Source organism: Artemia franciscana, unplaced genomic scaffold (genome assembly GCF_032884065.1).
Source record: "Artemia franciscana unplaced genomic scaffold, ASM3288406v1 Scaffold_933, whole genome shotgun sequence".
Classification (NCBI taxonomy): domain Eukaryota; kingdom Metazoa; phylum Arthropoda; class Branchiopoda; order Anostraca; family Artemiidae; genus Artemia; species Artemia franciscana.
Window position 1 is genome coordinate 1 of NW_027069059.1, and position 26,318 is coordinate 26,318.

Below are 26,318 nucleotides of genomic sequence, written 5' to 3' on the forward strand. Positions count from 1 at the left end.
ATTGGTTTTTACCTTTATTTTAGCTTATTTTTCAGTTTTTTTCCTTTTTTTTAGTTTTTTTAAGTTTTTAGTTTTTTTAGTTTTTTACCTTTTTTTTAGTTTTTTTAGTTTTTTAGCTTTTTTATTTTTTTTATTAGTTTTTAGTTTTTTTTTGTAGTTTTTGCCTTTTTTTAGTTTTTTTAGTTTTTTAGCTTTTTTATTAGTTTTTAGTTTTTTTTGTAGTTTTTTGCCTTTTTTTAGTTTTTTTAGTTTTTTAGCTTTTTTATTTTTTTTAATTAGTTTTTAGTTTTTTTTTGTAGTTTTTTGCCTTTTTTTAGTTTTTTCAGTTTTGACGTCACCTGATCCAGTTTTTTTCAGGTGACGTCACCTGATCCATCCATCCACAGACAGACAGACAACTTATTTTTATATATATAGATAGAAGATATATAAAAATAAGTGTCTGTGTGTGGTTCTGTGGATCAGGTGACGTCACCTGAAAAAACTGGATCAGGTGACGTCAAAACTGAAAAAACTAAAAAAAGGCAAAAACTACAAAAAAAACTAAAAACTAATAAAAAAAATAAAAAAGCTAAAAAACTAAAAAAAACTAAAAAAAGGCAAAAACTACAAAAAAAAACTAAAAACTAATAAAAAAGCTAAAAAACTAAAAAAACTAAAAAAAGGCAAAAACTACAAAAAAAACTAAAAACTAATAAAAAAAATAAAAAAGCTAAAAAACTAAAAAAACTAAAAAAACTAAAAAAACTAAAAAAACTAAAAACTAAAAAAAACTAAAAAAAAGGAAAAACCTGAAAATAAGCTAAAATAAAGGTAAAAACCAATAAAAAACTAAAAAAAAAACTGAAAAAACTAATGGATCTGTGGATCAGGTGACGTCAAAACTGAAAAAACTAAAAAAGGCAAAAACTACAAAAAAAACTAAAAACTAATAAAAAAAATAAAAAGCTAAAAAACTAAAAAAACTAAAAAAAGGCAAAAAACTACAAAAAAAACTAAAAACTAATAAAAAAGCTAAAAAACTAAATAAACTAAAAAAAGGCAAAAACTACAAAAAAAAACTAAAAACTAATAAAAAAAATAAAAAGCTAAAAAACTAAAAAAACTAAAAAAAAGTAAAGAACTAAAAAAACCTAAAAACTAAAAAAAACTAAAAAAAAGGAAAAAACTGAAAAATAAGCTAAAATAAAGGTAAAAACCAATAAAAAACTAAAAAAAAAACTGAAAAAACTAAAAAAGGCAAAAACTACAAAAAAACTAAAAACTAATAAAAAAAGTAAAAAAGCTAAGAAACTAAAAAAACTAAAAAAACTAAAAAAAGGTAAAAAACTAAAAAAAATAAAAAATAAAAAAAAAATAAAAAAAAGGAAAAAAACTGAAAAATAAGCTAAAATAAAGGTAAAAACCAATAAAAAACTAAAAAGAAAAAAAGGAAAAAACTAAAAAAAATTTTCATCTAAAAAACTAAAAAAAACTAAAAAAGGTAAAAACTAAAAGAACTAAAAAAGAAAAAAATAAATGACGACACTCAAAGAGAAAGCGACCAGGACAAAAGGAATGTTCGATTAGCAATCAACAAAGCACCGGGACACAGAAAGTATAAATGACGACCAGGGACATAAGTAAAAAAAAAAACTAACAAAACTAAAAAGAAGGTAAAAACTACAAAAAAACTAAAAAGAAAAAAACTAAAAACTAAGAAAAAAAAACTAAAAAATCTAAAAATCTAATAAACTAAAAAAGAAAAAAAAGGAAAAAAATAAAGGAGAAAAACAAAACTAAAAAACGAATGTATATACAGACCGGGACACCGGGATACAAATGACGACCGGGACACAGGGAATATAAATGACGACCGGGACACAGGGACACAACAACAACGGGGACACCGGGGGAAACAGGGGGATATAAATGACGACCGGGACAGGGAATGGTCGATTAGCAATCACCATCAACAAAGCTCAAGGGCAATCATTAGAATCATGAGGTATAGATCTGAATACAGACTGTTTTCCCATGGACCATTATATGTTGCATGTTCAAGAGTCGGTAAACCTGACAATCTATTTATATGCAAAGACAATGGGACAGCAAAGAATGTTGTATATTCGCAAGTTTTACGTAGTTAAAACCATATATATATATATATATATATATATATATATATATATAATATATATATATATATATATATATATATATATATATATATATCTATCTATATTCACAGGTGGGACATAGGGACACAACTACAATGGCGCGTAACTATTATGGCGCGTAACGACTTACGCGCGCGGGGGGGCTTGGGGGGGGGGCGAAGCGCCCCCACCAACTAGGTGTTGGGGTGGCGCGAAGCGCCACCCCAACAGCTAGTATATATATATATATATATATATATATATATATATATATATATATATATATATATATATATATATATATATATATATATATATATATATATATATAGATTCTTCAAAAGAAGGTAAAACGTTCTGTTGTGTAATACCGACATGCATGCTTAACCAACTGATGCCCTTTTAAAGTATTCAAGGGATTCTGCAAGAGCAAATAACACAAATTCCGTCTAAAAATCCTGTCGATAGAGAATGGTAAAGTTTACACATTCACATGAATCATTAAATTATACCATTAGCCATTAGCCCGACTATTTTCCATTAGCCCAACTCTCTTCAGACTCATTTAGACATATCTCATTGAATTTTGCAAGAAAAAAAAGCATAGAAAACTCACTTCTTCTGATGTAACAGGAAAGTACGTTGAATTTTCAGACATTGATATCAAAGCAGGAGATGTATATGCCAGACCGTATGACATCATAAAAGTGCCAATGGATACAACAACTGCTGTTAGAACCTAAAAACAGGGAGAATAAGCAAAGCAAGACTGTTGTTAACAGTAGTAGTAGTAGTAGAGAGGTTTAACAGCGCAAAAAACTTGAGGTTTGGAGGTTGAGCTCTCATTGCTGTTGGTGAATCCAAAACAAATTATGGGCATTTGGATATCTAAATTGTGACTTATTTCCAAAAGAGTTGCACAGGAAACTTAATTGTCTAAATATTCAAAATTCTAATCAAACCCTTGAAAACATGTTTTATCTCTTTACAAACAAAGCATATTACAAAGGGCATAAACATATTTCAAAGGGCTTACATTTACAAAGGGCATAAACAACCAAAATTCTAACTTCAGGAAATTCGAGGACTTGTAGAAAGACATGGACGGTCTGAATTCCTCTCAAAAAGTCCCTGTTAACTCTTCTAATTTAAAGGAAACATGCAACTTCCCCAGTCCTCCATCCTGCTGTGTGTAAATAGGTTTGAGACAAATTACAGACGTAATCCCTAAGCAGACTATCATTCTACAAGCCAAAAGACCACCTCTGTATGCAAGTGGGGATATTTATGACCTTTAATAAACTAATATTAGCTTTGATACAAAAGCAGAAAAAAAAAGGTCCAGTAGGGGATGCATCTCACCGGAAATGAGATATTAAATGAGGGAAAACTGCAAAACTGAAATCCTTTGAAGAATGGCTTAAAGAAGCCACTAGGTAATGTACCTTTTTTTGGGATTAGTCGATATCAGACAAGTAGGTAAGAACTAGCTGGAAAAATAAAGAAGTAAAGGCCTATAAATTCCCGTTTTGTTTTTTGGTCCTAATTTCCTTAAAGGTCAGATCTATACATACCTAGTTATGTGTACAATGAAGTGTGTTCAAGTTATTTAGGCCTAATATGAGTTTCCCCCTTTTTTATATCGAATAGAGCTTTCCTGAAACATCCTGCTGTGTAAGAAGAATTCGACTTTTATTCGATTTTTCTTAGCACCTTTCATAGTAATGTAATAGTATTTTTACAAGGTAATTTGTTTTTTTTGTTTTTTTTACTAAACAATTCATATTTTTTTTCAAAGAATGTTCCCCAAAAATAAATCAAAGTGACTTCATTGTAATAACAGCATATGATCAAAGAGTTGATGCATCAAAGGGCACCCACATAATCCTTTTTCAAACAAAAGTTGCTTAAGGAGTAACAAATGCCCTGGACATATACCTTTTAATAAGTTAACTTTTATAACACTCTTAAACACACCATGAAGATTAGGTTGGGTATTTAAAGACCATAAGACCGTTCTTTATTTAAAGACCTATTGGTCTTTAAATATTGAAAATGTAACTAGAACAAATAAATAGAAAAGCCTATAACTCGTAAAAAAAAAGAACCATTTCAAAAATAAATGATCCTATTCACATGGAACTTTTTTTCTTCGCCTTTTTGGAGGGTTCTTTTTGTTCAACGGATAAACTAGCAGCAACATTTAGTTTTTTTTTTTTATACTCAGAAAACTTCTTCTTTTTCTGATGCTAGGAGGTCCTTGAAAGTTCTCAAAGATGAAGGAACAACAATGAAGTCCCTTGACTGGTCTGTTCAACAGCTACTGTGAATGTTAAAAACTATCTAAGATTTAGCAGGCCATCCTCTTCATTACGACGTCATCAATTGTTTAAAGATGATTCAATTAGATGGGTAATATTAAGAACCAAAAAGTTCCTTGAATTTTCGTATCCTGGGTATAGTATTTTCAAGTACTGGAATCTCGTAGAGCAGGTGGACATCCAAAAAAAAGATACTGAGTATTTCTTCGGACTGATAGAAATTTCAGCATATATATGATTTACAAAACTGAAAAAGGACTAAATTTTGAAGAAAAATATCTGGCTTTCAACCGATTACAGATTATGGTCAGTCCCCTTGACCAAAACAGACAAGATAACATGGAGAATGACAGACCTTGGCTTTATACTTTAATTAAAGCATGCTATTCCACTTTCAAAGACAATCTTTCAGTGGTAACCTGTTGCATTATTTTCTACTAAGTGCGTTGTTCAATCTAAGTTGATTCCCTTAAGACAGGGATATGCTGGACCTTGAGCTCATTACCATTGCTCCTCAGATTAAAATCTGGTGTGCTAATTATCTTCCGATTTGTATTAAGAAAAGTAGATTGGCTCAGCAGAGACACATCTGACTGGGTTTCAGTCAAAACAAGTATATGTTTATTTGCACAGAGACATGGTAATATTATGGTTAAAGACCGAATATAAGAGGAAGCATCTGTACCATGTATTTTACTTGATCCATCAATAGACCGATCACCAACCATCACCGATGTTCACGGAAATTATTAGACTTGTTCTTAATTGAAGTTTATTGCACCTCCTTATTTGACAAAAGCGATTTTTGGCTTGAAGTGGAGGGTTACAATAAAGGGATACTGAAAGGAAGCTGGTCCAAACAGAAGCTGTATTATGAGAGACAAAATTTTGGCAAAAGATATGTACGAAAACAATATGCCGTCAATCATGATCTTCAGACTTTAAAAAATATCGCTTACTATGTTTTGAGGCTCTTTCATTCAGAGATCAAAGACCAGAAAATGTTCTTAGTTTGACACAGGGAGTACGTTTATGCAGTTTCACGACGGATAGCGGAATTTTGCAATGTTTCAAGAGATTTGAAAAGGAAAGAAGTAGAATTCACAAAAAACGAAAAAAAAATCACATTCCATTTTGGGTCTAATACAAACTTCATGAAAATCAAGAACTTAGTAAAATTTTTTAAGGGGGATCCCTATTTTGAAGCCACTATTTCTTTTAATAGGGTAATTCCCCCTAAATCCACTCATTCTTAAAGAGCAAATATATTTCTGCTGCTTTCTTCTTAAATGTAAAATAAATTCAAGAAACTTAACATTACCCACAGACGGAATAGGAGTTTCCTATACACAAAGTTGTAGAAGAAGTTCATAATCACATTTCTTTAAAAAAAAAAAAGTGCAATAGTTGTAGTTATTGCTGCAGGGAGTCTAAAAGAGAACAGAGAAATTAGATCACAGAAATAATCTACATATTTTTTTCCCAACTTTCCAAATAATTGGGGTCACAGGAGTAGTTCATCAAATCCAGGCGCTGATTTTATATTCTTGACAGCTTCTTAAAGTTCTGGCATAAAAGGCTTGGACATGATACATGTAAAAATAAGTTAAACTTTTATGGGAGTCTTATCTAATTTAGGAAAAAAAGTTCAGTTCAATCGTGAGCAAGTAACAAAATAAAATTTGGCTTTGTTACAATTTGAAGCACAAATGGCCTAAAGAAAAAAAAAATACACCGACAAAGAAAACAGAAAATAAGGGAAAGCACAGAAAGAGAAAGGTTAGAAATGAGGAAAATTATGCTCAGAAACTAAAAAACAGTAAACCTGTGATAATGTAATATCTGAGATCTTCTTCTCTTTCATGACTACGCTGTTCGACTCTATGACATAATCTTGGCTTTCGAGGCATCCCAAATTTTCACTATCAACCAAGTTGGAGGTGTCTTCACTTTCCCTGGAAATTTGCCATGACATGATCTTTCCAATCCACGACATTGTTAGTATTTATGAAATGGATGTAATCACAAAAAGCAGATTTTTTCTTCGTGTTGAAGTAGTATGCGACCGTAGAGGCTCCTAGAGTCCTTTAAGGTCACCTATGCCTAGAAAAAAAATTAGCTTCGAATTATATCGACTATTTATGCAATTATTGTGTTTGTTTCAACAACGCATGCAAAAAATATCAATAATTCAAAATCTTTTATTTTTTTTCTCTTGTAAGAAATATTAGTTTTTTTGGGGTCATTCTATCTGTTCCATGTTTGGTACATTTGTTCCATTGCTCCATTGATACATTTTTTTCCATACTTCTCCTCTGTTCCATTTGTTCCATCTTTGGCAATATCATGGAAAGGTGGTTGATTTTCGAGCTATACAATGAGCCGTTTTGGGACTAAATAAAAAAAAAACAAGTTTTTTCAACTGAAAGTGGGAGGCAACATTAAAACTAAAAACGAACAGAAATTATTCTGTCTATGAAGGGGGATACCCACTCCTCAGTCCTTTGCTATTTACGCTAAAGCTTTTTATGACCTTTTTAAAAAAAAGCTTCTTATTCAAAATGAAATGACCTTTGAGTTTCACGAGCCGACCTCAAAGAATTGGGACAAAAACTCCAGGTTTACCGTATAGACCAAGGGATTGAGTAGGGGGCAGCCTCCTTCGCATATGAAATAATTTCTGTTCGTTTGAACTTCCAGTGTTGCTCCTTACTTTCAGTTGAAAATACTTTTTCCTTCTATATAATCATAAAGAGGCACAGTGGACAAAACGGAAATGAAGCTTTTATTTATAAGGTTGCCTAAAATGGAGCAAATGGCCATAAATTTGTAGCCAAGTATGTTTTAAAAAAGAGAACTGACCCAAATTTGAAGGATAACTCTCAGAGAATAGTTTTACATTCTGCTGTTGGATACTTTCTATGGTTTTATCCTTTTATTCAAACCTTTATACAGAAAAAAACAGAACTGTTCCTACTTATTACTGATATCCAACATTTAACCCAGTCCAATTTCCTCTATGTGGTTGACTATTACTTTTAATCCATCCTACGTGGTGGTTGTGTTCATTATATTTACTTTGGGACCATACCTTAATTGTTCTTCAATTCTGAATCCGGTCATTGCTATTACATATCAAATATAGTTTTCATGATCATGATAGTGCTATGATCCAGGTCATGCTATGAATAGTTCTCCTTAAAGTAACAAAAAGGCAGCCTTGAGCATTCTAGGGCTCTTATAACGCCTTTCTATCTTACGAAATCAAGAGCGTGAACTATAATAATCATCATCATATGGACACCTTTTTTTCCTCTGTCTCCTCTTTCAATCTTCCTATTTGTTTTCCTTCATATTGAACATTTAATCTCTTGATTGACGATGGTTTCATGAATTTTCTGGCAGTGATGTGGGTACTTTTTTCTACTTTGAGCCTGCTGTAATGATAATCATTCTCTTCTATTGTATAAGCTATAAAGTTTATTCTCATTTTATATGAATCACGAGTGTTTACATTTCTTGTATTTTCTGTTGAATGTACGAGGTGTGGTAGAAAAGTAAGTTTTTATTGAGTTCAAACATCAATGTTATCCTCTTCAAACTAGTTCCCTTGGGCAACTATACACCGATGAAGACGTTGTCCCAGCTCTTCGTAGAAGTGCTGGAAGTCTTCTACTGGTTTTGGTCTTCAGCATGTCTGTTACAGTGTTTTGGATGGTTTCTAAAGTCCTCAAATGAAGGTCTTTTGAGGGCGATTTCCAGTTTAGGAAAAAGGAAGAAGACACAGTGACCTAGGCCAAGGGAGTAAAGGGCATGGGGAACTATGGGAATGCTTTTTGAGATTAAAAATTACGTTATGGAAAGAGCAATATATCTGCAATGTCTAGTCTCACGCGAAAGACCCTTTTTTAGATCCTTTAAAGAATCGCTCTATAAAACAATTGGTTAACAGTTTGTCCTAAAGGCCGAATTCCTAAAACAGGAGAAAAAAGAGGAAGTCACAGTGACTGAGATCTTGGAAATAAAGGGGATAGGGAAGTACGGGAATGCCTTTTGAGGTTAAAGTTACGCTATGGAGAGAGCAGTGTGACAATCGGGCGTTGTGGTGATGGAGCAATCATTTCTCTGCAATGTCTAGTCTCACAAGAATGACCCTTTTTCGGATCCTTTAAAGAACGGCTTTATAAAACAATTGGCGGACAGTTTATCCTAAAGGAACCAATTCTTTGTGGATAATTCCCATTCTGTTAACAAAAAAAAAGAAAAAAAGTAGGGGAAATCAGCATTTGTTTGATCTTCAATTTACTCATTTGAGCTTTCTTTAATCGACGAAAGTCTGGAGTGTGCCACTCCATACTTTGGCTCTTAGTATCAGGGCTGGATTAAAAAAAATCCACGATTCGTCACCGTAACTTACTTAAGACAAGACACAGGCTATTCAGCCCAACTCAGCATCAAAAAGCTGCTGGACCAAATGTTTCCATTGGGTTCTGTCTTCTGTGAGTGGTATAATAAACTCTAGCCTCGCCTTGTCCCAATTGAGACCATGCTTCTGGAATCCCCGAAGCGGTTTGTCATCCTTTCTATCGACGTTATGCCAAGATTTCATCTCGCCATCTGTTTTTTTTTTCATTTCTTTGAGTAATGTCACTGATGCAGGACCGGCTAGCTGATTTTCCACCAAGGTCACCGGTTTCCTTGGTGCGTCGCCTACCAGGAACGCCGTAGCAGTTTGATCTCTTTTGGTCCAACTTTTTCCTGATGTTTCCTGGCAATTTGGTTGACCGACGGTTCTCCAGGCCTTTGGTCACTCTATTGCATTAGCACCCGATGAACTAGAGGTAGGCAGTTCGTGGGAAGGTCCACCCTTCCACGACTTTGAGGTGCACTTAGGAACATCCCTGTTGGAAGATAGAGACAGGGCAGGACACCAGTACCCAGGAACATGGCCTACACTCTCAACCTTAGCCACAAATATGGCCTGCACAAGATCCAACCTGTCTTCAAAGGGTTAGAGGTGATTCATCACCTATGCTTACATAGCTAAGGAAATCTTTCTCATTAGCGATCTGGTCCAGAAGATCAAGACACTTTTTTTCGCATGTCCTAAAGTCGAATTCCGAGGCTTTTCGGTAACATTTGGCACAGACCTGTTGCATGTACAAACGTTCACTCAAAATTTGATGGACGGTAAATATAATTTAATTGTTCACTCGTCATTTGTAGTGTTAAACGATGGTCTGATCTCACAAGAGTTTTCGCACGTTCATTGTCTTCATCAATTTTAAATGTCGAAGGCCGCCCTGAACGTTGTTTACCTTCAACAGTTTCTCTACCTTCCAAAAACGCTTTGCACCAGAAACAACTTTAGTTAGGGATAAAAATATCCTGTCCTTAGGCCCATTTTAACTTTCCAAACGTTACAACTGCCGATTCTCAAGCTTAACACAAAATTTACAACACAACGTTGCTTGAAAGTCCGATTTTCCATGTTGCATGACACACAACAAAAACACAACTTCACTAATTACAGTCTCAAAAATCACATAGATAACAGAGGGAGTAGGCTACACACTTGAACTGAGCAATGAGAGGGTTCTTCTGCACGTGCTCTCTCAAGGACTACAGCAAAGGGCTTCCAAATCGTTTGCATTATCGCCAGCTTTGCTACTTTTCTATTGCAGCTCGTATTCTATCCTCAGAATTCCCACTTTTTTTTCTTTCATTTCAGTTCATCTTGATTATTCAAAGAACTTGTAAAACATTCCTAATATTCTTTCCATATATTAAAGACACAGTTCAAGAATACTTTTAATTCGGTCCTTTGATTGCTGTTAATCGTCATTTTATTGTCGTTACATTAAGTTTCGTTTGCTGAATTTTTATCCCATCTGTTTTCTTATATAATCTTATTTGAGGATCGCCAATTATTTATCTTATTATTCCCGTCAGACATCTATGAAAATTGAGTAATTATTACAGTAGGTAAAATAAAATCACTCGTATACCTTTCAAGGTAAATTAATAACAATGTTTAAGAAAGAAATAGTATATTTTAATATTACATTACAAAATAGAACATCATTTCACTCCTACTCAATAAATTTAGAGCAATCATTATAGCTTGAACAAAGGACTTAAACTCTTTCATTTTTCTTTTTCTTTTTTTTTTTGGGGGGGGGGGGGGTAAACTGGTGTTCCTCCTTGTTTGAATCTTCCTATGCTTGGATAAACATGGCTTTCCAAAAAATTGCTATAGTACACACCTGAAATTTATATGGTTTTCCCCCAGTACAAACTCTCATAAGTATAGTTAAATTTGGATTTTGAGAGAACTGTTGTTACATATATTATAGTGGAATGGATTTTCTCCTCCATGAGCCTTTGTTCAGGATTGTTCATCCTGAGTCTTTGATTTGCATTGTTTTAGATATGCCATTTAGACTGCTAAAAAAAATTATAGAGGTCGTTAGTGCATTGGCTTCAACTTCATTCTTCTGAATCTTTGAGAAAAGATATCTCCATTTAAAATGTTTTGAAATTTGGTATTAAACAGTTCTATTCTTTAATTTGACAGGCTGTTACCCGCGTTTGAGATGTTGCAATATTCATACATTGCCTCATATGTATCTTCAAAGGTCGTCGTTAGATCGAATACTGCTAGGAAGTGGAATAGGCTTGATTTCACCAAGAAAATAACTGGTTTTATTATAAATGTGTTCAAGCGTGTATGGACAATCTAAAAATATATGAATCTAGTTAGTTAAATGAAGTACTTTGCAGGCCTATACTAGTATAAGATGTCAGACCATTGTATCTAGATCACTATAGTATGACAGATAATTTATCTGGAATTCTAAAAACTATTGCTATTATATTTGATTTGTTGTTGATGGCTATGATAGATAGATGTCTGATAACTGGACGTGTAAGCTTAAGCTTAATTGTTAATTTAGCCAGTTAAATTTAGTAAACTGCATATATTAGCGTAAGATTTCTTACGGTTTATTCTAATTTGACCCAGTTCCAGTTCCAAAAATTGTAGGGAGGTATATGGACTAATAAGAAGTCCTTTCACCTCTTTGACTTCTTCTTCAGAAAAACTAGCCACTGGAAGCGCTATTCTCCTCCAGTCTGCAAACAATGAATATATGGAATTATGAACAATAATACACTGTTATTGATTGTGGGAAGTGCGAGTACCTGAGCTACCTGTCCCCAGCAGTTTAAGGCCACTAGGCCGGCCGGTACCAATACGGCTCTTCCTGCTCATTCCTGCTCTCTTCTGCACAATCAAAACCTGGATAAATCACGTCCTTTTGAAAATTGACTTCTTCAATCTTTAATCTTTATTAAAACAATATTTCTCTTCTTTAAGGTATCAATTGCTGCCTTGAATATCTCACGATCAATTTCCCATGGCAGGTTAGAATCCAGGATAGCTGTATAAGTATTTGGAATCTTAGCCAAGGAGCAGAAACGCTTAAGAGCAACAGTCTCCTCACTCTGAGCCTGGCAATCAAATAATATATGCTGGATTGTTTCCTCTGCTGAAAAGCAGATTCGGCATAAAGGGAAATGATGTAGCTTCCAATTAAATAACAAGCTATTTAGAAGTAGGGCACCTGATTTCAGCCGGTAATATAGTACTGTATTTAATCTTGTATGAAATGGAGATAACATTAATTTACTGTGATTACCTTTGGATCTTCGCCTGATAATATCTCGTGAATTGAGGTCAAAGGAAGGACTAGGAAATAACATGGAAGCCTTTGCTGCTAGAGAATCAGCCATATCATTATATTTGATGCCTTTATGACTAGGAATATGTTGAAAATAAACTTCATTTTCTTTGATCTCAAGATTAAAAAGCTGTCTTCTAATATTATATAAATCCTTGTCATTGGCAATTCTATTAATATTTTGGATCAATAGTAATGCTGATTTAGAGTCGGAGAGACAGAGTATATTTTCAGATTCAATGTTATAATTTATAAGTGCATCCAAGGCCAGGCGAATGGCACATAGTTCAGCAGACAAGATAGAAGATCCCAATGGGAGAGGAGAATAGATGTTCAAATTCAGGGATGGGATACATCCTCCTGCTCCAGCTCTTTCCCTCTGGACAGATCCATCTGTATATATTATTCTGTAGTTGGGGTAAGCCTTTGAGATGTGTTCAGCCAAAATAGTCTGGCTCTCATAATTAGGAATCAAATCTTTACTAATAGACATAAGTTCTACTTGACAGCTTGGAGGACTCATTTCCCATGGGGGGGGACTCAGTAAAGGGATATGCATAAAGCGAATGTTGATTCCAGTTTGGGACCTCCAGTTGAAACTGATTCCATGATGAATGGGCAATGGGACAGGCTGACTTTTCAGCAAAGGTACGTGCATATACAGCATGCTTGGCTCCATAAGCCTGGATTTGCGAGAAATATTTTATCCTTAGACTGGATGCTCTTTCACTTAGGGACACCAATCCCGACAGTATTCTTAACTTTGACAGAGGAGTATGCTTATGCACACCCAAAGCTATTCGAATAGCAGAATTTTGTAAAGATTCAAGGATTTTGAATGAGGATGGAGGACGAGCTGAAAAAATTTGAATCCCATATTCTATATTTGAACGAATATATAATTTGTGAAAATCCAAAATAATTTTTGGGTGAAATCCCCACTTACTTCCAGCAAGTCTCTTTAGAATACAGTCTCTGAATAATCAGAGATTTCAAAGAATTAATATGTTCATGCCACTGCATTTTAGAATCCATTAATAAACCAAGTAACTTCACTGAATTGCAATATGGGATCTCCCTTGAGAAAATTGTCAGTGGATTAGGAGGATCTGCAGTACCATTAGTAAATATAATGGCTTTAGTTTTGCTGATTGAGATTGGAAAGCCAAATGCTCAAGAGAATCTCTAGACTAAACTTATATCCTGTTGAATAAGGCTTTGAAGAAGGCCAATATCCTTTCCCAACTTCCAAATAATCAAATCATCTGCATAAAGGCCAAATGATGCATGAGATACTTGAAATTCAGAAACATACAAGTTGAATAGAAGAGGGCTCAATATTGCACCTTGGGGAAGTCCTCTTGTAATGGAACAGTGCTCACCTCTAGACTGATTTACTTGAACGCAAAAATATCTATCAGTTAGAAAAGACTTTATAAAACTTATAAAAGAATACGGGAAGTCAAGATTTATTAGGATTTCCAATAATTTATTGTGAACTACGTTTCCATAGGCATCCGACCAGTCAAACAGAACAGCCATTGTGACATGTCTTATTTTAACAGTTACAAACATCAATTTCTAGCCGGTTAATGTTGTCTAAAGAGCTATGTCCTTTTCTGAACTGTTTGTTCACTAGGAAAGAGATTGTTGACTTCAGCAAACCACTCAATTCTTGATAAGACAAGCCTTTCCAGAACTTTACTAAAGGAAGGTAATACCGATGTAGGATGGTGAGACGTAAGATCACTACATGAACAAGAAAGTTTTAGAGCTGGAAATACCTGAGCAATCTTCCAAGCATCTGGGAACTTTTGACTTGACCAAATAAGATTATAAAGACTTAAGAGGGCTGTATGAACCACCTTTGGGGACTCGAAAATCCACTTCATATAAATACCATCATAACCTGGGGAAGACTTGATGTTAAGAGAATTAAGTGCTACACAAAATTCATCTTGGGAAAAAGGTTTCATCAGAGTACCCTTATAAGAACAGGTAATAGGGAGATTACAAAAAGGAGGTCGGATGGGATGAAAATCTAAGCAATCATTTTTAAAAATATCAGTAAACAGATCTGCCTTCTTTTTATCTGAGACAATTGGATAACCATCCTGAATGATATCATATCTACGGTCATCATTAGGCTGCTTTCCACTATTTAGTTGGCTAATGAAATTGTGGACCTTTGAAATTGGGGTTCTAAAACTGATACTTGAGCTGAAATTCAGCCATGTACTCTGTTTAGCTCTCCTACAAAGTAGTTTCACCTTAGCACATGACTGCTTATAAGAGATTGCTCTTGACTGAGATGGGTGCTTTTGAAACATTTTACAAGCCTTTCTTTTTGCCAGAACTGCAACCCTACACTCATCGTTCCACCACTTCTCGGGTCTTTTGGAGCCATTTTAAAAATGCACCCTAGTCATTGGAATTGCCAATTTAGCTGACTCTAGCAGGATGGATCTCAAATTAGACTCAATGGCATTAATATCAGAATTAGAAGAAACAAAGGAAAATTGTACTTCATTTAATATCTCATGAAAAGGGGACCAATTACCTTTGGAGTTAATAAATGTAGGGACGTAGAGTTTTGGAGTGTAGTATAAATCTTGAAATGATGTAAGAATTGCACAATGATCAGATTGAAGAGACAACACCTTTACCATCTGAACTAGATCATAATATGAAGAAGGACCTAGAAGCAAATCTATAGTTGAGAAAGAGTTAGAAGAAATATTATATCTGGTCTGAAAGTCAAATGCAGTGAAAATCAAGGTGTCTGGAAAATTGGACAATATGTACTCTATTCCTCTTCCTGCTTTGTTGGTACCAGCTGATTGTTCCCAGAGAGGACTATGGACATTAAAAATCACCAAAAATAAAGGTATTATTACCTGATAATTCTGCTTCCAAGATACTTTCGATGTCCTTACTCCCACATGGATTATAAAAGGATTTTATGGCAAAATGGTTACCATTGGCTAAGGTAATTATTATACCTACAACATCTATTTCATCCCTGTAGATAGTTAAGGATTGAGGGGAGTGTTGGATTGAAACATAAACAAAGATTGCAACACCCTCTCCCTTTCTGTTAGTTGATCTATCTTTCCTGTAGCACTTGTACCCAGGCATTTTGATTTTCTTGTACTGATGAAGATTAGTCTCTTGTAGACAAATAATCCCAATTCTATGATCATTTGCAAATTGGATACAATCAGCAAGTTAATTTGAATTTAAAGAGACGCAATTCCATTGTAGGATCTGCAGCTTAGCTAACATAGGAAGAGTTGAATAGGTGACATGCATTATACTTTGAGAGAATGGATGATAATTCTGTTCCTATTTCATTGAAAATAGAATTGGAAAAGTAGTGTTCTGCAATTTCTTTTGTTATACTGGCTTTTTTATCTTTAGCCATATTTGATTGTAAGATTAGGTCCACTGATGCAACATATTTAATTAAATTAGTAATATGAGGTCCAACTCTATCTTGCATAGTGATGGCTTGAGTAGAAATATTAGGGAAAGCTGTCACTCTTTCAGACCAAGATTTAAGATTAGCTCTAGGATTGTTGAGGGATGGACTAGCTTCAGCCACCTTGGGATGCTCCTTAGCCAACAGAGGGTAAGAAGTCTCAGTAGGAGGTATGAGTGCCTGATTTTGGTCATTCTTATGGACCTGTAGCCAGGGTTTTTGAGGAAGGGCCAAATTCACTTCCTTGGGCTCATTAATTCTTGGACCTGATGGTACTTTGGAGAGCTTGGCCAGCTCCATTGCAGCTATAGGGAAAGGGACATTTTCTTGAAGAGCAATCCTTAAAACTTTAGTTCGTTGAACATATTTAGGACATGAATTGTGATCTGTTGATTGATGTCTACCATCACAGTTTGTACATTTAGGCACTTCAGCACATCTAATTTCTGTAGACAAGGAGTGATTACCAAGGCAACTAGGGCACCCTGGTTCAGAAGAAGAACAATACTTAGATGAGTGACCAAGCTTAAAACATTTTGAGCATTGGAGAGGTATTTCTTGGTATATTTTATGAGCTTTTTGCTGACCAAAAAGGAAAACCGAGTCAAATTGGGAACTAGCAGGTAAGATAAAGAGGACACTCTTACTACTTCTTGTTCCCTTAGAATCTAGCTTGCCCATACGATGAACATCCAGAAAGTCCAGCCTTTCATTTCTGAATTCAGGCTTCATTTTTGTCTAGAAACATAACTGTTAGTGAACCATCTCTGTTCACATTCACAGTGAAGCTGCATCTAAAAGCTTTGAAAAGATTCAATCTAATATTAGCAATATTTTTGATAGAGAAAGATTGATCTTTTACTGTTGGAGTAAAAAGGATAATGGGTTTGTCCTTTATCTCCACAGCTGGGACTGAGTTTGAGAGTCCAATTATTTCAGGAGGACTCATAGAAGGCTTTTTTCGTTTCTGTTTTCAGCCCACTGTATGAAAATCCTCATTTGGCAGGTTATCAGTTTCAGGGATTGGGGACTCAGAGACAGTAATCATGGTTTCATTCAGGCTATCATCATTGGATATTGGAGATACAACAACAGGAATATCCGCTTCTGATAACCAATTAGATGATTGGCCCCCATTCCCTGAGGGGGCTAGAAGAGCTAGGAAACATTGAGTTCAGGAGAGGGAAATTCCAGAAACTCTAACCACGCAATAAACTTATATGAAAAAGCAAAAGAATACTTCTCAAACAAAAGGAGTAGCAAGATCTTTAATTCCTTTCACTCAGAAAATAAATGAAATTCAAATATTTTGCTACAGCCTCGAGTTAAAGGATGTGAATTATATATATTAGCACAAGATGTTTTATGATTGTATCTAAGCCACAATAATGTGACAGATGTGCCATGTGAAATATCTAAAACTGTTATTGACAAGTCGGATTTGATAAAATGATGGCTATGAATATGATCTAAAGAATGTGTATTGTGATATAGAGTTACCTTATTTCCCAAGATTTAGATCTAAGTTTTTTCAACACTTTAATAGAGTACTAATGAGAGCAGAAAACATTTTATTAATTTAGATATTGGTTTTATTGTAGCTCTGACTTCCTTCATTTTTATTACTGGACAATTTGAACACGGAAATGTCTGCAACAAAAGTGTCAGATCAGTTAAACGATTCATATAAAATCTCATTAGATATACTAAAAAGGGATTTACAACAGCTATGATTTGTTTAATGTATTTTGTGAAATCTTCTTATGACTTTTTAGTTCACCAAAGTGTTGTTAATTGTTCTTAATAATTTATTATTTTTAAGATGGTTTGATTATGATTCATCGCGTCTGATCATGTTTGATTAAACTATAATTATGAAAAACGGCTAATTGACTAGAATTATTTCTGGCCAAGCAATAAAAAAAAATGTAAGTTAGTGACATGTAAGTGCAAAGATATTCTTCTTAAAGAAGATTGTTCTTAATTATGGTTCATCATGTCTAAACATTCTTGACTAGACCTATATTTAACTCATTGGGAATGAAAAATGTTTACTTGACTATAATTAGTTCTGACCATGTAATAAAAAAATGTAGGTCAGAGGCATGCAAGTGCAATGACATTTTTTTAAATAATAAATATTCTCTTATTGTATAAAATTCGTGAAATCTTCTTTTTTTTGGTGCATCCAAGTATGGCTAACAGTTCTCAATTAGGACTCACCATGTCTGATCATGAATGACTAAACTTAACCCTTTGATTATAAAAACCAATTATTTGATTGTAGTAATTTCTAACTATGCAATAAAATGTATGTCAGTGACATGTAAATGCAATGGCATTTAAAAAAAAGAAAAGTATGTTCCTGTTAATGTTTATTTCGTTCATTATGAAAATCAGTTAGATTATTATAATTATTTCTAGCCATGTAATAAAAAAAATGTAGGTCAGTTCAGTCATGATAAAATTTAAGTCATGATGTAAAAAAATGCCATAAAAATTGATAGTTCTGTTTCAATTCCAAATATCATATTTCTAACTTGATTTTTTTTGGAAGAGAGGGGGGGTATTTTTTGGAGCAGGGGAAACTAAAAACTATGTTCAGAATTAAAAACAGATGGGATTTACCAAAATAGCAAGTTTTGTTGAAAATTGCATCCCAATATATATTTAAATGCTGATGTTAAAATAGCAAGGACTCTGTTTGTAAAAACTAAAAACGATATAAAGAAATGAAACTAAATGATATTTCCACAAGAGCAAGCTCTGTTGAAAGCTTCATCCCAATCATAAAACATAAAAGGGCTAGGTGGGGAATCCCTGTTTGTAAAAAACGAAAGAGATGTTCAGAATTGAAAATATGATAGTTCTAAAAATTGATAGTCCTGTTTCAATTCCAAAGATGATATTTGTAACGTGATTTTTTTTGGCAGAGAGGAGGGGGGGATATTTTTGGAGAAGAAGAAACTAAAAACTATGCTCAGAATTAAAAACAGATGAGATTTACCTAAATAGCAAGCTTTGTTGAAAATTTCATCCAGATAGATCCTTAAATCCTGATATAAAAATGGCGAAGAGGAAATCCCTGTTTGTAAAAGCTAAATACGATATTAAGAAATGAAACTAAATTATATTTCCACAAGAGCTAGCTGTGTTGAAAGTTTCATCCCAATTCTAAGACATAAAAGGGCTGGGTGGGGAATCTCTGTTTGTAAAAAAACAAAGAGATATTCAGAATTGAAAATAAATTTACCTCAACAGCTAGCTTCATTTATAGTTTCATTCCAATCCTAAACTATAAAAAGGGTGAAAGGGGAACCCCAAATTGTAAAAACTCAAAACGCTGTTTAAAACTAAAAACAAATAAGATTTGTCTCAAGAGCTAGCTTCAATAAAGGTTTCAGCAAATAGACCCTTCCAATCTTAAGATGCAAATATGATTAGCTGAGAATCCCCATTTGTAATAGATAAAAACAATGTTCAAAAATGAAAATAATTGAGATTTGTCCAAAGGGCTAGCTTTGTTGAAAAGTTTCATTTCTATGGGTCCTTTTAATCGAAAGATACACGGAATGGCATTTGGGGGATCCCTATTTGTCAAAATCTTAAAATAGTAATACCAGGGGAGCTAAAAGTTGTGGATCAAGGTAACTTGTAAAGTTCATTGTCCATCCAACAATATATGAATGGGCGTGGTCCTAACCCATATTACCTCAACATCACAGCTATCTGAGGGAATATCCCATGGTTGTCAATTCAAAGGAGCAAAGGAAAATACACCAATCATTATCATTGATTAGTTACTACTCCCCTCCTTGGAAACTCTTCCTTAGTTGAAAAATGCCTCCCAAGTAAAATACCCCCCCCCCCATGGAAACGCCACTCCAAACAATTCCATCCTTGCTGAGCGATCCCCCAGAAGATGTTTGCGGACAATTATACGTATTAACCATTTTTCCTTATACAGCTGTGAAATTGTAGCAACAAGAGCAAGAAAGGTATCACTGCTCATAGTGTAGACATAGTGGAATGACAGACTTACAAAGTTTAAAGCAAATGACAGAGCTCTAGTGGTCATCCACTTATTTGGAGTTAAAACAGAAAGGAAATCAACCACCAAAAAGAGATTTATCACTATGATAAAGGAGAGGCAGATAAGATTAAAAAAGAGGCAAATTAATTTTTATTGCTAATTTTAATCACTATTGAATCCGTCCAGAATAAAGCAGACCTTGGTCTGCTGACCACGTGCCACTGGATATGGGGGAATCCCCTAACTAAACGCTCCACGTAAAGGGTGGCCTTGACCTCACAAGGTGGGTGGAGTCCACCCCAGGGACCTTCAATAGTTAGACTCCTCTAGCTAATCAGGTCCCAGGCCTAGGGTTGGTTGGGCTTGCGACCCTCCACCCAAACCTAATTGCAACAAATAGCCTTGGATGATTGATCTTCTTTTTACCCTTCAAGACTTCAGCATGTCCCTGGACCGAAATTTGACCATTGTTTGAACCTTATTGACCAAGGTGGTCTTTGCCTGGCCACCTGGAATGTTCTGACCCTTAACTTCCCTGGAGCAAAATCAATGCTTGCAGTAGAACTCAAGCGTTTTGGTGTGGCTGTAGCAGGTGTAACTGAAGCTCGCCTTATAGGAAACGACTCTGAAGACATTGTTGAAGGCTATCACCTCTTCTGGTCAGGTGATCAGAGAACCAAAACTAATGGAGTCGCACTTGCGCTAGACTCTCGGACCAGGAGGTGCCTCCTTTCTTACAAGCAAATATCAGACAGGATACTAACAGCACAAACATGGAAAATGGACCATCATTGTCTGCTAGGCCCCAATAAACCAAGCCTCAGTTGAGATGAAAGATTGTTTTTACACCCAGCTGTCTAGCATCCTAGCAAAAGTATCCCCTCATGATGTTTTAACCCATCTTGGCAACTTCAACAGCACTGTCAGAGATACAGACAGTGTTTGGAATAATGTTCTAGGACCTGTAACACCTGACTACTTGAACAACAATGGGCTAAGGCTCCTTCAGCTGTGCAACATGCATGATCTCGTGATCACCAATACCCTTTTTCAAAGGAAAGAAGTTCACAAATATACCTGGTATAGCAATGACAGACAAACAAAAAAGATGTTAGACTATATAATTGTGTCCTGATGCTGGCGTTCCTCTATAACTAATTGCCAAACTTACAGAAGTGCAGAATTGGGAAACACCAGCCACAGGCTTATCATCTCTAGCCTTAGACTATGCTTGAAAGCCCAGAAAAGTGACCACCATCCTCCCAAATTAGACCTGAACAATATTGCAAACTCCAACATGCGCCAGGTCTATGCTGTATCCCATCTCAAACCATTTTGACTGTCTTGGTCAAGTTTTGGGATCTGAAGAAGCATGGCAACTATTCAAGGACAGCATATTGCTTTCTGCCAAAAGTACTATTGGTCGTCTGAAGCCCAGAAAAAAGTCCTGGATATTGCAGAAAACTCAACATATTATTGAACAGTGTCATAAAGCACGCCTAGCAAAGGACATGGTTACTTACAGACATCTAAACAGCATAAGAAATAAATTCCTCTACAGAGACAGAAAGCTGTTCACCCAGAAAAAGGCCGCTGATCTCAAGGAGGCTGCCAGAAAGGGTGACACATGTGCTCTATACAATCACCTTTGGGATCTTTCAGATGGAAAGCCATCCTCCCTAGGCTCTATCATATCCAATGATGGAAATATTATAACTGACGAGAGCGCTCAACTGTCTGCCTGGAAGGAGCACTTCTCTTCACTTCTAACCCTGGACTGTGTTAGCCAACCCAACCCTTGACCTTCTTCAAGTTGCATCCAACACCCCTGAGGCCCCATGTACAAGTGTGCACCACCCTTTCACCTCTACAGAAATCTTGAAATCTCTGAAATGGATGAAAAACAACTGAGCCCCAGGAGTCTGTAGTATCCCTGCAGAACTGCTGAAATATGGTGAGGCAGCAACCCTTCTTTGGCTTCAAGTACTGTTTTCCATAGTATTTTGTACAGAATAGATTCCAAATGACTGGCGAGTGGGCATCATTCTGCCTCTCTGGAAACGGAAAGGCAGTCGCAGAATTTGCTCCAACTATCATGGCATCACACTCCTCTCTGTGCCCAGGAAGCTCTTTGTTATGACCCTCCTGGACCACTGTACCACTTTCCTCAGAAGCCAACAAAGAATCCAACAGGCAGGTTTCATGCCAGGAAGGTCCACCATGGAGCAAATATTTGCAATGTGGCAGCTGATAGAAAAGACTCAAGAATTTCAACAAAAAGCATATGTTGCCTTTGTGGATTTCAAGACTGCTTTTGATTCTGTTGACCAGCAATCACTCTGGCTCATACTGAAAACAATGGGACTACCAGTGAAGTACTGCAACCTTTTTGAGCTGCTCCACAAAGGGACTTAGAGCTGCATGCAAGTCAATGACACACAGCTCATCTTTTAAAATCAATACTGGAGTCTGTCAGGGTTGTGCTGCTGCCCCAGAACTATTTATTTGTGTCATCAACTACATTATGACTCGGACCATAAAATGTCTCCAGTTTGGGGTTGCATTATGGTGAGAGTACTTTCAGATGCTGACTATGCTGATGACCTTGCTGTTGTCTCTGATTCACCGTTGAAGCTCACAGAAGCCCTACAAATTCTTGCTGATGAAGCCTTAAAGATAGGTCTGTCAATTAATTGGTAGAAGACAGAAGTGATGTTTGTTGAACCCTGTAACTTGCAGCATCCCCCGCCAGTCCTAATGGTTGGTGACAAACCAGCTGAGATTGTTGAGGAATTTACATACCTTGGCTCTATCCTCTCAAATAACAGATCAATCCTTAAAGATCTAATGTTGCCAAATTGCCAAAGCCTCAGCAGTAGTGGGGAGACTAAGTACCCTTTGGAGGAAACCTTCTATCAGCCATAGGACCAAGATGCACATATACAATGCTTTGGTGGGATCTGTGATTCTTTATGGGGCCAAACTTTGGCCAGCTACTCAGTCTGTGCTTAGCACCATAAATATAGCCCAAACAAAACATCTTTGCCACATTGAAGGACTATGCTGGCACAATTTTGTTAACAACAAGAACCTCCTGGCATTAACTGCTCAAACGCCCTTCTCAGTCCAACTTGCCCAATGAACACTACATTGGTATGGACATCTCCTTCACATGCACCCCAACACTCCCTTATGAACAATTTTGACTTTGATCCCATGCTGCATGGCAGGAAACGCCCAAGAGGTTGTCCCCTAACCAGATGGATTGACACAACAGGTGCCTTCTTAGTCATGGCAAACATTCAGGAGGAGATTTATGGGGTTTGTTCCCCTACCCCACCCCAAAATAAAAATTGTACTTTGGGTTTGTACCTAGTTGAAAATGTTTGTCAAATAGTCAAAATGTTTGTACCAAGAACCTTAATTCCAACTTTTAGATTCCAAGGCTATGTGAAAGGTAAGGCAGTATTTTCTAGGTTTAGACTCTAGCTTAAAGCATGCACCCAAAGTTTAGATCTGCTGTTGACTATCAGTGCACTTAAAATTATGAGTGCTGTATGTGGTTAAAATATTAAAGCTAATCATATACTTGTTAAGAAAATTTGATGGGGAAGCAATCAACTTTCTATAGTCATTTAATTATTGAAGTGGTGATTAGGCTGCTTTTTTTGGCATTTTAGAAAAATAGAGATTGGTTTTTTGATTGTCCCATTTTACTACAGTATGACACAATGTGAATGTAGCACCAAGACCCTGCTTTTTATCTGCCTTTTTGGTGAAATTTTCACTAGGTTAATAATTTGTCATTGAAAATTCATAATGTGGTCTCTATTTTGATAAGCAATTAAACATAAAAAATATATTCAATATTTCTGATTTATAGAATAAATATCAAGCAATAAAAGCTACATTTTTAAAATCAGAAGACAATCAGACTTCAGTTAATATATGAATAAAACTGAAACAGTGAAATATTATATACATCAAAATAGGATACTTGGTTTTTCCAAAAAGAGTTTGTGTTAGGTGGCATAGGTCTATAAGCTAATAAGGCCAAGTGTTTGATCTTAAATAATTCTAATAACAACCATATTGATGCATTAAGTTTTTAGCTATTCACTGACAGTCTATAGCCTATATAATTTGTCTTAATTCCTATTTGGTAACAAAATGCAAGGGTTTGAGTTTTATATAATTTTGCTTAATTACATACAGTTTTACACCCTAACTGTCTGACTACAGGGTATCTTAGCCTACCCTATCAACAAAGTTGGGTATGAACAGAAACATTAAAAAGTAAGAGTATGATCACTGTGGTAGCAAAACATTTTATGTCCAACTGAATTGAGGCAAATAAATGCTTGTGGACTAAATGACTTCCAAAAAAAGATTTATAATCAATTAGAAAGTTTGAAAACAATGTTTTAAGCTTTCTTTAAAATTAAAAAATTATAGAAAAAGTTTCATCTTCAAGGGTCCAAAAAGGGCTTAAAATTAAACTCCTCCAAATTTAGCCTATCATCACTTTTAATCTTAAGTTTTGTATATAGCCTAGGCTAGACTAGGGCTATAGGCCTAATAGGGAAGGGGGTGACTGTCAATTGTCATAGATATGACTTTAGACATTGTAGAGCATAAAAATTTAAAGGAGCAACTCTTTTTGTTGGTAAAGCTTTAGTTTTGTCAAAAGCTATCTAAACAGGGAACTATTATGCAAAGTAGCATAGTTTCTATACTATAGCATTTAGAAATGCTAATTCTAGAAACACATCCATTTTTTAGCTTTCTAAGATCTCTCTTCAACAAACTAAAAATGCATAAAGTTGGCAGGGTTTTGAAGTTGAGGGAAATGTTAGGGTTGTACAATAGGAATGAAATTATATTTTAAATACTAACTCTAGTTATTACTGGTAATTTCTGTATAGTAGGAAGTCAAAAAATAAGTAAAAAACTCACACATCCATTAATGTTAATATCCAAGATTGTTTACTTTCACTTTTGAGTTTAAACTAGCCAGCTGTATCTGCACAAAAAAAAAATCTGATTTTGCTTACAGATAACATTACTATGAGCAAAGTGTATTAGTCCATGAGCCCTGCAGGCAGCAGGGCAAGGTCTGTGTTCTGATCAACTAACAATTCAACCAATCAGAATACAGACCTTGCCCTGCTGCCCAAACCACTAAAGGACTAATACACTTTGCTCTATAGTAGGAATCTGTAAGCAAAATCAAATGTTTGATTTGTGCAGATACAGCTAACTAGTTTAAACTTGAAAGTGAACAATCTTGAATATTAACATTAATGGATATGTGAGTCTTTTACTTATCTTTCAACTTCCTACCTTACAGAAATTACCAGTTATAAATGGAATGAGTAGGCTATTTAAAATATAATTTGGGTAAAATTCTAGTTGATTCACTTTGGCTCTCTTGGAAAGGGGTTAGGTTAGGAAAACAAAACTTTCAGGGATGAGTCTAAAGGCTAAAGTGTGTCCAGGGGAGGTATTTTGAAGTACCCACCTCTACTCCTTCTCCCTCTAGAGGGCCCTGACCTTTAAAAATATGTGTGTTATAAAAGTAAAACCTTGCAAAATTGATCTTCTGCTTGAATGAAGTACAACAAAATTGTTTTAAGCCTCACAACTTTGCTCAATCCCAATTTATAAGGTTTTTAAGATATGCAAATACATTTCCTAAATTATTGATATGGCTCAGAATTCTACTCAAATAACAGGAATTGCATTTTGAGAACTAAATACAGAGAAAAGGCAAATGGTAACTGAAAATTAAGGTAAAATGTTGCTTTGTCAAAATTTCAATAGGTAATAGACCTGTCATGTAGGTGAACTTCAGGGCCCTCTAGAGAGAGAAGGAGTGGAGGTGGATACTTCAAAGTACCTTCCTGTGACATACTTAGGCCTTTAGACCTATCCTTGAAAGTTTCATTTTCCTAACCTAACCCCTTTCTAAGATAGCAAAAAGTTAATCAACTAGAATTTTCCCTATAATCTGTACAGCCCCAACTTTTCCCTTGGCTTCAAAACCCTGCCCACTTTACACATTTTTAGTTTACCCAATGGAGGAGGGTCAACCAGAAATGAATGTGCTTTTAGAATTAGCATTTCTAAGTGCCATAGGCCTAGTATGGAAACTATGCTGCTTTGCAGCACAGTTTCCAGTTTAGACAGGTTGTGACAAAATTGAAGCTTCTCCTTTTTGTCTAATAGTGTTTCCTTCAGGAGAGCCCCTCTCCTCTGGTGTTACCATATCCAGGAATGATTTTCAGGCCTATTGTCCATACAAGACCTACTAGCCAAATGCTAAAGAGAATGGTCTCAGGTTTCTAAATATATTTAGATGATGAAAAGATTAACATCATATTCCTACAGCAATTGTGCTTTCTGTACTAGCCTACGCCTCTTGAATTTAAATGCCTCAGCTGCTTCTGTACCCGTCTGTCAAGGTCACAGCAGTGTTGCCAAAAGTAAACCAACCCCGTGTTCTTTTACTTGTCCGATTACTTATCTGACTAATCCAAGCATTTTATGTGTGTGTCCGAAAGCTCAAGTATGCAGAATGAATTTTGCATCCGTCTGGAATTC

At 35.3% G+C, this 26,318-nt stretch overlaps 1 long non-coding RNA gene across 1 annotated transcript; it reads right to left on the reverse strand.

Annotated features, from left to right (window-relative positions):
- Positions 1-2,724: 2,724 nt before the first annotated feature.
- On the reverse strand, positions 2,725-26,180 carry LOC136043755 (uncharacterized). Its single transcript, XR_010621706.1, has 3 exons — positions 26,104-26,180; positions 6,285-6,562; positions 2,725-2,877 (listed from the first exon to the last, which is right to left on the reverse strand). It is a non-coding gene; the product is annotated as an uncharacterized LOC136043755 (long non-coding RNA).
- Between the last annotated feature and the right edge of the window lie 138 nt (positions 26,181-26,318).